Here is a 12589-nt window from a genome sequence, read left to right as displayed (position 1 = left end):
AAGCTAAAAGTTTGAAATTTCTTTTGTTTTTAACCTCCCGTAAGCAACCACTTGAAAGATAATGGAGCGGAAATTGGATAATAAGGCCCATTTCAGACGCCGAACTTTTCATGAGCCGTACTTAATTCGAGTTTGGACCGACCCAAATTATCAAAAGTACACCTGTTGATTCAGACGTCGAACTTAATTCGTCGAACTTTATTTAGTTTAAACCAAAACACATCGAAATGTCAGCGATTTTCAGGCAAAATAAAAACTGCTTGTAAAATACGTTATAATAATTTAGACATTAGGTTCGGCTCATGAAAAGTTCGACGTCTGAATCAAAGCCGTTCCAAAGCCGAAATTCCCGGCGGAGCTAGGCGGGAAGAACGGCTGGGCCGTTCCAAATTCAAATAGCCGTTCTTAACTGATTCAGACGCCGAACTTTTCATGTACTTAATTCAATGTATTTGGTTCGGCTCATGAAAAGTTCGGCGTCTGAAGTGGGCCTAAGACGTAGTACTTTATCAGAAACGAACCATGACTACTCTGAATGAATATCTTTGGAAAGCTTAGATTTTTTGTGGCTACCAAAAGTTATTATATGGTTTTAGATGGGCACTGATCCATGGGGTAAGTCTCTGCAGTATCATTTGCTAATGAGGAAGAATTTTGACCGATTATGGTCTACGTTCTCGTAAGCGACCACCCCCCGTGAGCACGGGGGGTGGTTGGTTCATGTTTTCTGTTTCTTAATTACTTTTACTCGTCAGTTGAATTAGACCTTGACCCCAGGCTCTCTCTCCTGTTTCCTCTCTTAAAAATATCTTGCTTCAATGACAAGGGAGGCGAAGGAAAAAGAGCCTGGGATCAAGGTTGAATCGAATTTTGACTCACCCGACACTCGCAAAAACACCGTTTACTTCCATACGCGGCTTGGATTTACACGCGTAAATAATTACTTGAAAATAAAGAGAATGTATCGACGCCTGCATGCGTCTGTGGAATACTTCCTTTCTCTCTTCATTTCTTTCTCACCTAAAATTCCCCGTCGGTCGAAATCAAAAGAATTGTTCCATTTAAAACCCCGTCAAGATTTATTACAAGTCAGGAAGCTATGGCAACCAAGAATTTGTTAACGCAATCTGTTCTTCCGATTGCTGATTCAAATTAATCAATGAACAACAATCTTAAAAGGTTCGGTGTGAGCGAAGAATATTTCTCACAGTTGATGTGAATTTTAATTACCTATGTAACGAAGTCTCAAGGGACACATCCATCACTCTAGTGTCGGTCATGTTGCATGTGCGGTAACAAGGCGAACCTGTATCTTTCATCGATTGAGTCCCTTCAGGTAAGTCTACAGTTTCTAACTGCATCTCTCTTCTCTTAGTTGTTTATTTTTTACTGATTTGCTGCCGTTTTTCGTCTCGCTTAGCCCTCGCTTTAATTTTTGCACGTTTAACGTTTCGGCTCGGTGTTCATCAGTGACGCCCAAGAGACGCCATAATCAAAGCACCGTTCAATAAGTAAGTTGATGAAATACTGATTTCTTAACAATGAACAAGGTTTATCGTTCGCAAGCAGTCCATAAAGATTCAGTCCAGTTAAAATGTTTCTTACGAATATTGAATATTGAGCTTGTTTCAACTGCAAGTTATGCCTTTTCGCTCGTAATCAGTTGCAACCCTTTCGTTCCCGGTTCGGAGCGCTACAGTATATATTCTTCCTTGTGAGTTTCCTAATTTATGTCCAATTTATTTTTAAAGTTTAAAATGACGCCAATAACTTCAATAGCTTTTATGAAGGTTATTCTTCAGGCTGAGAGAAAGTTGTTGTTCATTAACTGTTACCATCAATTCATTTATTTGCTGACTAAACTTTATGTAGAGCAAAGAGATTTGGATACATCACGTTTAGATTTTATCGTTAATACAGAAACAAGATCATACTAACATTCCAGCTAGATGAAAGAAGGTTCGATTTTTTAAAGGTTGTCTTTATCTAGGTCCAAAAATAGTTACGAGCAAAACGGGGCAGAAAATCAATGCAGTTTACCTGATGATTTCAGAGTTGTTACTAATGGCCAATTGAAAATACATTTAATTTTGATCACTCTTGGGTATAATGTAAAGATTAATAAGAGAAAGTTATTATACTTCACAATGATACAGGTACGTGTTTATTTTTAGTAGAATTCTACTAGTACTGGTATATAAGCTAATGCAAATGCTGCATTGTGATTAGCTGAGGTACTATCGTGCACTATCGGCCATTGCTGCTTTTCTCTCCTTATCACGAAAATCGGAAGTTAAAAGATAGGTGCAACTTGTTAATATATCATTATTCAAGCGAGCAACATTAAGTTTATTTGAAGAGAAAATATGAAAACACGGACAGTAGAATAACACTGCAACATCACATTTGGATAGCTCGCCGCATATATGTTGATTCTAGTTGACACATTATAATGTACTGTTAATATTTGATTCTGTCAACAGGTAGACTGAAGAATAGTAAGGAAAATGGATTGTGACACGGCACAAAAACAAAGAACAGGCCACAAGAAAAGTGCAGAAACACCTTGAAATTTATGCTTCGATTTTAAGAATGAACTTTAATAAAAAATACCTCATTTTGATGTAGATCGTTAATTCGATTCTCATACATGTAGTGGGCGGACGATGAGATAGTTAATTAACAAATATATTTTGTAACGTTTCGCTAATTACACTGGAGTATGTTCACTATGTATGGTTCGTGTTAACTGTAGAAGTATTTTAGGCGTGAATCCCTAAGGGGCTAGTAGGCTATTTAAGAATTTGTAAGTTATGCAAGAGCCACTCGAAGGCATCTCTTTCAACTTTGCTGTTATGTCGCCGGATACTGAACGAGCGAGCGTTCCCGCTTCGATCGCGCAATCCTTCACTGAGGGAGATCTTTTTCATGAGACTGCTTCACGAACATTGTTTCCTCGTCTTTTGGACGTTAAGTTTGATCAGAAGTTCGCTGCATTTAAACGCGGTCTCGACGAGAAACAAGCTGCCACTCAGTCTCAACTGTAGAGGCTAAAAACGGTATCCAAGGCTTCGAGTTCTTTTAACTCAAGTACAATACGAGTTCAGCAACTCTCTGCTGGATGCAACAGACGGGACCAGCAAGACCATCTCAAAAGGAAACCTTTCAGCAGTCAAGTTATTTCGTTCCGCGGACAAGAACGCCGCTGTTTGGGCAGCAGTGCAAGTACGAATCGACGAACTCGCCGAAGATTCAGAGGAAGAGAAAAAGCTCTGATCAGCCGAAATGCGAACGCTAGCTAAGATCCGGGAGAAAAAGCGGAAAAATGCGTCTAGCTGGCCAACTCTACAGCTACCCGCTCTACATCCAGTGAAGCTCCATCCACTCATGGGCTGTCCACTGGCAATTATTTTTCTTCTAATCAGCCTTTTTGTTTTTTTCGCATGCAGTCCTTTCGTGGACGTCAGCCTCAACTAGCAGACAAGTGTTTCAGATGCGGCCAAAGAAGCCACTGAGCAAATCCATCTTCCTGCCCAAGCCGTTTTAGAGGAGCTGCTGCAGCCCCTCCAAGCAGTAAAAATACATACTTATGGCAAATACCAAGCTGCATTGAAGAGAATGGGATAAGATGAGTATATAATTTTTTCAATTTAATCAAATGATTGGGAGACCCGGTTGAACTTATTGATAATTTTGTTGAACCATGTGATTCAAGGTTTTTTGGAAGTGTTGAAAAGACAATTTACTCTAAGGGGCTGAAAAATTTCCTTAGCTGTTCATTCATCGTTCGCGTAAATTTTGGTTATGTCAATTGTGTCCATTACTTTTAACTTTGTCATGGCAACCACAAACTTCGTATGGGTTTGGACAAAAACCAACTTTTTCGACATACTTCTGTATTTTTTTTTTCCAGCTTTGTTCATCATTTTGCTGAATTTCACTAAATTGTACATTTCATAAGCATTCTGGCTTCATAAGCATTCTAGATTATTTTTTGACTTTTTAAGAAAATAGTATTATCCAAGATGGTGGGTCAAATGACGTCATGCGACGTCACAACCAAAACATATGTCATTATTTTATAGAGCAAGCTCAGGGCTTCCTGTACCTTAATAGAACGAAAACCCAAGGAGAGGGTTTCATCCCCTTGTGCCACGATGGGGGTGTTAGTCCGAGGGTTAACGATTGTACTAGCCCTGATGACTGAATGAATGAATAAAAGACTGATTATCAGGACAGAACGCATTATATTTAAGTCAAAGGCAACCTTATGGTTAATGTAGATTTTTTAAATCATATAGGTGCTTCTTGCTTTATTCGCGATACTATTTTTGATGGGTATTAGATTCTCTTTATTTACATTCCACCCTCAGCTCAGTTTTCTAATAATCACTTAGCCATCCAGTCCAGTATAGTGATTTGTCGAGCAGGCTATTTCTGATCTTCTGGCCATAGGTTCAGTGGTCGAGTGCGCGTGTGCTCCTGCTGTTGTTAACCCGTTGTCAGTTTCCATACAGTTGGAGTTCTGGAAGAATAATGTTTTCGTATCTCAATTCCAGTGTTTTGCAGACGTTGCTCGCAGACTATCTTGTATTGTATGCTCGGATGTTAGCGCTATTGGATTGGCTGCTTTTATTGCCATTGGTAACATTGCCTGTTTTCGCACAAAAACTGAGATTCTATGTAGATACCAGATCGAGTACCACGTGGAGAGAACTCCACTGTGTTTGTTTTGCTTTGAAAAATTTGCACATCTTCTTTCAGGGTGCTCTGTTAAGTGGTTTACTGACAACCAAACTGTACCTTTGATCGTCGATTCTGGTAGTATGAAACTGTGTTCGCTTCAATTCGCGGGTGATATATTTGATACCGCCAAAGAAAGTAATATCAAAATCGAGGCTGAGTTGATACCTCGTTCATTTAACGAGAAAGCTGATTACTTATGCAAGATCGTCGATTGATGACTGGTCAGTTAAAGATAGCTATTTTCATGAAGTAACCTCTTATCGGGGTCCCTGTTCAATTGATTACTTTTCCAGTTAAACAAAAAAAAAAAAAAAATTCAAGTTTTTCCCAGTTTCTATTCGAAGATTCTCTAGCATTTAGTTGGCTAGGAGAAACCTGTTGGCTGATGCCACCTGTTTCGTTAGTTGAAAATGTCATCCGCCACATATGTTTTTGTCAATAGAACTGGTTACTCTTTATTGGCCTTTCAGTTCCCTTTTGGCCTTTTTGGTGGAACGTAGGTGGGGTTTCAGATCTTTTGTTATTGATTTTCTCTTCGTTGAGAACGGTAAAGATGTTTATCTCCATGGGGCAAATAACAGTTCCCTTTTGACTCGGAGAATTTTAGTTGCTTGTCGGTGCTGTACAGTCCAGTGTCCAGTAGAATCTGTCTATGGAGAAGTCATGCCGCGCGGTCACGATTACGCTGTTTTAGGCCGTTGGGCCATGTCACCTTTGTGCGGGACTGCCCGTTTATCATGTGTTGATCTTAGGTGATTGCACTGTTTTAGGCCATTGGGCCATGTCATTTTTGTGCGGGACTGCCCGTTTATCGTGTGTTGATCTTAGGTGATTACACTGTTTTAGGCCGTTGGACCATGTCATCTTTGTGCGGGACTGCCCGTTTATCATGTGTTGATCTTAGGTGATTACACTGTTTTAGACCGTTGGGCCATGCCATTTTTGTGCGGGACTGCCCGTTTATCACGGGTTGATCTTAGGTGATTACACTGTTTTAGGCCGTTGAGCCATGCCATTTTTGTGCAGGACTGCCAGTATATAGTGTGCTGAATGCAAGATTTAGGCCTCTGGGCCTTCCTTATGTTCTGATCTGCGTGTTGTTGCATTTTTTTTTTTCTAATTGTTCTCACATTTCTTTTCTTATCTTTCAAGTCTACAAAGTGGATGTGTGTTTACTTCAAAGGTTGCCCACTCAAGAGATCCAGACGACTTCGCAAGTCAGCGGAAGGTCTTCCCTTGAGTGCCTGTAAAGCAAAGGCCCCTTCAACAACAGAGCGTTATTCAAGTGACTTTCAAACATTTAGAGAATGGTCTTCGCGCTTTGAGGAAGTCGCTTGTTTGCCGTCTGATGAGACGTCTTTTGCTCCTTATTTGGAGTATTTTGCTGCAGCAGAGTTCCCTCTACTCCACACTTGGTTCTGCCTGTTATGGCATAAATTGGGCACACCATCGGTATGGCTTTCCGACTTGTGATTTGACTTGTGATAGAAGTTTTCTCGAGGCGGCTAAAATTGAGCTTGCAAAACCTGTTTCCATAAAAAGGGGGCCGCTGTTACTCCCGAGATGATCTTGAGGATATATAATAGGTTTGTGGGCGCCACGGCTAATCCTGCTAATCTTCGCTTAGCCGCAATTTGCGTGACTGCCTAGTGGGCTTTTCTCCGCGGCAACGAGTTAGCTAGCCTTCGTTGCCGTAACGTTAGTTTTTGCGATGCATTTGTCAAGATTTATATATGTAAGAGCAAAACAGATGTTTATTATATGAAATTTTTAGTTTTAATTTTATGAATTTATTTTCTTCGGAGATGTAGCATATTTTGCTCTCAAAAAATTCGTATTAAAATAAAGTTTTAGACTTGGCATGCGTTTGCGGAACTAGGATATCTTATACACTTGTTTAACTGATCTACATAGCTTAAGAACATGGGCCGCTAAGGAGCAGGCATCAGCAATCTACACTTTTTATGTCACGGCAGATAGAAGACTGATCGAGCCAAGGACGACTAGCCACAGCTATATTACGGTAGGTTAGAATCTTTACTTTCAGTGTCTAGAAGTTTGCACACTTAGATTCCTTTGTTCTCTTTCTTTATTTTCGAAAGCGGGCATCAATAAACGAGATGCCCGTCCCTGATGCTGTGTTTGTGTTTATTAAGATTAGTTACAAAATATTTTATAATCGTTTCAGGGTGATTAGAGTATAAATATATTTTGTAACGTTTCGCTAATTACACTGGAGTACGTTCACTATGTATGGTTCTTGTTAACTGTAGAAGTATTTTAGGCGTGAATCCCTAAGGGGCTAGTAGGCTATTTAAGAATTTGTAAGTTATGCAAGAGCCACTCGAAGGCATCTCTTTCAACTTTGCTTTTTAATTTTCTGTTTATTCACTGCTGTGTTTTCTTTATGATGATGTAACGCTCGCTGTATCCTGCATCAATAAACGAGATGCCCGCCCCTGATGCTGTGTTTGTGTTTATTAAGATTAGTTACAAAATATTTTATAATCGTTTCAGGGTGATTAGAGTATAAATAAAGTTGTGAATATATCATATGTATATGATATCAAAATCACTGCAGAGGCGAAAAAATAGAACGGATCGGACGAGATTTTTGTAATTAACCAGAGTAAACTTTACTGATGCAAAGAAGGTACAAAGAGCAAATTAAAGACTAGACTCCAATAAGCTCTTAAACCTTCTTATAATAAAAGATAACTAAGAAACGAACTAATGAAAAACAAATATGCCGCAGAACCCGAGAGGTGAATGCGGATAAACTTGTGTAGTTGTCCTTTTCTTGACATTTAAATTTAGTTTACTCCTATGAACATTCCTCGTTCCTAAAGCAGAGGGCAATGCCAGGAGAAAATCGTCAGAGGGGGTTAAACACCCCTCCACGATCCCTTGTACACCGTGATTAACTCCAGTTGAAAATCCTCCATACTCCTTCACGCGAAGAATGTTCGAAAACTTTTAACTCCTGTCCCCGAAGCCTCAACTCCCCTGAATGGAACAATCGTGGGGTAGGGTTAAATCTCATCCATAATCCTTTACCTTCCTAGGGAGAAGACTTAAAGAAAAAGTTTAAGTCTCATCCACAATCTTTCACATGGCCTTCTACGCTCAGAAAGAGTTGTAGCATAAGTAAAACCTCTCAAAATAATTTTCTCAAAGAGAGTAAAGGCTTAAAAACTTGCGTTATGACTAGACTAAACTGTAAGAATAAACGCGTAGTCTAGTCTTACCGCCAGCTCTTAAAACTTAACCCAGTAAGGGAAAATTGTTATGGCAGGAGTTTTCACTAATATTACAAATCTTTTTAAACGTAAAAAGCCGAATGAAAGATACAGGATGAGAGTTAAACTTCCTCTCCAAATCTTCTCCCGAAAGAGGTAGAGGTTTATGGATAAGAATTAATCCTCCATCATTCATTCAGGGAAGTCTAGGGTTGAAGACAGGAATTAAGGTTCTTCGAACAATCTTTGCATACCAAAATCCCCCTGATAATAAGCTCTGCTTTAAATAAGGAAAAGAAGTTGACGGGAGTTTACTAAATAAAAATGTGCAAGAAAAACGGTAGAAAAAACTTGAATTAAAAAGAAGCCCTTTGTACCATGCTCATTTTCTCGTCTTGCTTTTTTATTACTTTTCGTCATTAAGTTATTTGAATATATGAATAAATTATCCTAGGATGGGTGGAAGAGTAATCTTCCTCCCTCCAACCTCCTTCCTCCGGAGAGGAGGAGGGTGGGTGGAAGAGTAATCTTCCCCCCTCCAACCTCCTTCCTCGCATTTGTATAGTGTTCTATATATTTTGAAAGTATTTCTAGTGGATGTTTTTAAATTTTAGAGTTAAATATAGAAATGCGAAAAGAGGTTGGAAGGAGGAAGACAACTCTCTTACCCCATACCTACTTTATTTAATATTAAAATAATGGACCAGGACACTAGTTTTGGCTGCACAGAAAGTGGCTGTGCAGCTTTTTTATCTCTTTGTTCATTAGTATAGCTATTGAATGTTGTAGAAGGTAGTAAGAGCTTGTTTTATAACTTTTTTAATTAGCTCTTACATCTTCTTTACAGTAGAAAGGTGTTGCGGAATTTTCTAAGTATTTTACATGGACACGTGGCCTATGAGAAAGCCCTCTTGTGGTAAAAACAAGACGAAGATTGGCTCTTTGGGAAGATGGCACTAAATTTAATAATGTCTTCAAAAACAGTGTCGCTTAATTTACACCAATGACTTCATTTCAATCAAGTCGAATTTAGTATTTTGAAGTATCGAAAATCCTTATCACCCGTTCGGACTGGTTCAGACTACTAACCAATCTGACCATGAAATTGGGCTTATCAACAAGACGGGGTATAAACTTCTGAAAAACAACACAATTGACTTATCTAAAATTGAAGTGGTGGCTTGCATCACTAAGAAGCTGACCAGGAGTAGCTTGTTTTGCTGAAAGAGACTTCTCCAACACAGTTGCTTTTGGCTGAAGTGACAGCAACAACACAGTAAATTCACAAACTGAGGCAACACTGGCACGGTGGCTACAAAGAAGCGCGAAACAAAAGAATACATAAACATCAGCTAACTACAATACTTACTAGCTGGGGATATAATTTTTGAGCACCTGCAAACAGAGCTGTAGAAACTGGCAAGAGTTTAGATAAAATTGCTTAGAAAATTGAAAATTCGTTTCCTCATCATCTCAGAACAATGCAGTTTGACCATCAAAGTTTTCATTTATGCAAGAATGGAAATTAAATTTCATTTTGGCAGGAAAAAAAGCAGAGTCATGCAATAATTACTCATTAGAAAAAAGCATATGCTACCTCAGTAGGCCAACAACCTGCAACAACTTACTTTCGACGATTGCTGCGGTGTGAGCGAAGGACAACTCGCACTGAACTTCACGGCGTGATCACAAGTCCGTTTAGAGGCCAAAATTGGAAGGCTAGCGAAATTTAGAAATAAAATTAAGGCTATATAACAATTAAATGAATGGAAATGATAAAAAAAAAAGATAGAAAAGATGAACTGATCTGAAGGAAGAACATGAAAGATGTTCGCGGCTTCGCTTCACAGTGTAACGATGTACAACATCTAAACTAAGGGTGTGTCATTTGACGCCTCTTTATATACGTGATTAAAATTCATTCCACGCTGCTTCGAGAAATTTTTTTGAATCCAACAGAATGCATTATAAGGCGTCTTTAGACTTTTTTCCTCAAGATTTTTGAGCCTTTAATCACTTCAACAGTGCCTTGAGAAAAGCACGCACTCTGATTATATCATCAATGCGGAATGATATTTTTGCTGGAATAACTTTTTGTTCGTAAGCTTTTGACATCAGGGTATATTTAGAATTCTCCCATGAGATGGATTCTTTTTTAATTTTCTTTTTTAAGAAAAGCAAACGAATGAATATTACTGTAATATGATTTGATAGATGCAAATATTCTCGGACTCAATCGAATAATCCTTATCTGTCTTTCCTCATGACATTTCTTGGTGATTTTAAATGATTCCGGAGGCTGAGGGTCAAACTAATTTAGTATCACCCAACTAGTCGGGCAGAAAAGGTAATAATAAAGTTAGCAAAGGCAAGTTGAAGAAACATTTATTTGGGAATAAAACGAAGGAAAACGTCACGCTTGATTGCGCCAATTTCGCTACTAGAGGACTATTAGCCAATCAAAATGCAGGATTTGCATTGGTCCACTGGTTGGGTGATACTAAACCCTGTTATTACTACCTTTAGTGATGTACTTATTAACACTGAAGGTCGTCTCGTGACGTACGCTAACCATGATTATAACTATTTTAACAATAACTGCCAGAATTTCGATAAGATTACAGACTCGTATATTCGTAGATAGCGTTTTTATGCGCGAATCATAAAAAAATTTCTTAAAGTTTTTATAGCACTGATGTAGTCAGTTCCTGATATAGGTGAGAGGCGATCTAACGAGGAGGTCTTTAAACAAACATCATAAAATTGCTTAACTTTAAAATGAAGTCACGATATTAATAGTGCTTTAAACGTAAATAGCGCGTTCAAGTCATTCCTGATGCTTTCAAATGATGGCGGACTCCACCGACGCCAATAATCTGGAACAAAACAAGGTCATTATGTATCGGATCACGTCTAAACACACGTGAAGAGAGACTTGGGCAGGAAAAAAACGTGAGCGGACAAAACTGGGGAATGCCGATAAATCAAGTAATCCTGCAATGATGAACGAATTACACAACGTGAACCTTCCTCTGCTTCTCCCCCTGACCCAAGTTCAGATCTACGAACTGAACTTAAAGACACCAAAGTGCCTACGTACGAATGGATGTTGAGCGCGGCGAGCAGACGTAAATGTCTTGTTTACCCAATGAAAGCCATCACAATAAACTCTGAGCTTGCATCGAGATGCTTGTCCGGGCGTAAAGGAGCGTTTGATTAATCAATCTAAAATAGATCTTAAGGAATAGAAACCCAGATGCAACCTGGTTCCCAGGGTCTATCATCGGGGCGGTAAGATGAGAGACCCTGGGAACGAGGTTGACCCAGATGATGTGGAATACTTGTCTGAGTATGTCGTTGGCAGTGGGAGCCACGTGCATTATTATCATGCTTGGCAATTGAAGTTATTGTGTAGAAAACATCGCACAATTGCACAGCCGAGAACAACAACAACAAAAAAAATCGCAAGGAGAACCTTAGTACATGGAGCTAAGATAGATTGTCAGTGTTTTAGGTGACCATGCACGGCTACCAATGGCTTGGAAATCGCTTGGCCAATGGCTCGTACACGCAACGAATCGTAAAAGTCCGTAAGTAACGACCTCCGAAAGAAGTGAGCCCACCCCCCATCCCCTGAAAATAGAGGAACTAAGGTTCAAAAGTATAATTATTTTTCCAATCAATAACCTGAATAACCTACGATAAACTGATGACGATTCAACTAGGGAAGGTATAGCTTATTCCAGGAGGCGTCATGAACCGCCCTGGTAAAACAAACCCCGCAAAATTTTCATCAAGTAACAACAAGGTACTAACAGGACCTTTTCTTCAAATTAAAATGACTAAAATTGACAACTTTGCATCATTTTTAACAGGAACGCATAAAAAGAACTTTTAATCGTATTGAAATTAAAAACTCCACCAGAGCAGTTAAATATTTATAAAGCAGACTAACGTAGCAGTGCATCATGAACAGTAAAAATAGTTTAAGGTATCTTGCATCAGGGTCTACATAAAGTGCCCACCCATGTGCCAGCAACATAAATTTCAACTGGAACGAAGAATTTCTAAATGATTTATAAGAACTCAGAAGAACTCAGTGTTTTTACGAATTACACCCACAGCCTTAGAGGAATACAGCCCTGTTCTCATAGAATTAAACAAACAAACAAACAAACAAACAAAAAAAAACACCGGGAAGAGATACTTACAATAGACGTCATTTGCGTCCCCTCATGGGTAAGAGATTCTCGCCCATATGAACTTTCTTTTCCGTCGTAAGTTCTCGCGCTTTTAGAGATGCGCCACACTCGCGTTTTACGTCCAAGGATCCCAACCAGTGCTTACCTAACTTTTTAAACATGCTACTTTTAGCCCTCCCCCAAATCTACACTTGCGTATTTCACTTGTGGAAGTCTATCGATTTTGGACGTTGTTTGGGTTGGAGATTCTCGCCCATATCAACTTTCTTTTCTCTCATAAGTTCTCGCGCGTTTAGAGATGCGCCGAACTCGCGTTTTAGGTGCGGGGATCTTAACCAATGCTTACTTAACTTTTTAAAGATGCTACTTTTAGCCCTCTTCCAAATCTTCACACGTGTATTT

The 12589-nt window shown here is 39.2% G+C and overlaps 1 long non-coding RNA gene across 1 annotated transcript; it reads left to right on the top strand.

Moving 5' to 3' along the window:
- Positions 1-573: 573 nt before the first annotated feature.
- On the top strand, positions 574-3804 carry LOC145492883 (uncharacterized). The gene is made up of 3 exons (XR_014050062.1): positions 574-1336; positions 1421-1511; positions 2484-3804. It is a non-coding gene; the product is annotated as an uncharacterized LOC145492883 (long non-coding RNA).
- Positions 3805-12589: the final 8785 nt, after the last annotated feature.

This window comes from Orbicella franksi, chromosome 7, assembly GCF_964199315.1.
Source record: "Orbicella franksi chromosome 7, jaOrbFran1.1, whole genome shotgun sequence".
NCBI classification, from domain to species: domain Eukaryota; kingdom Metazoa; phylum Cnidaria; class Anthozoa; order Scleractinia; family Merulinidae; genus Orbicella; species Orbicella franksi.
This window is presented reverse-complemented; position numbering and strand designations above follow the sequence as displayed.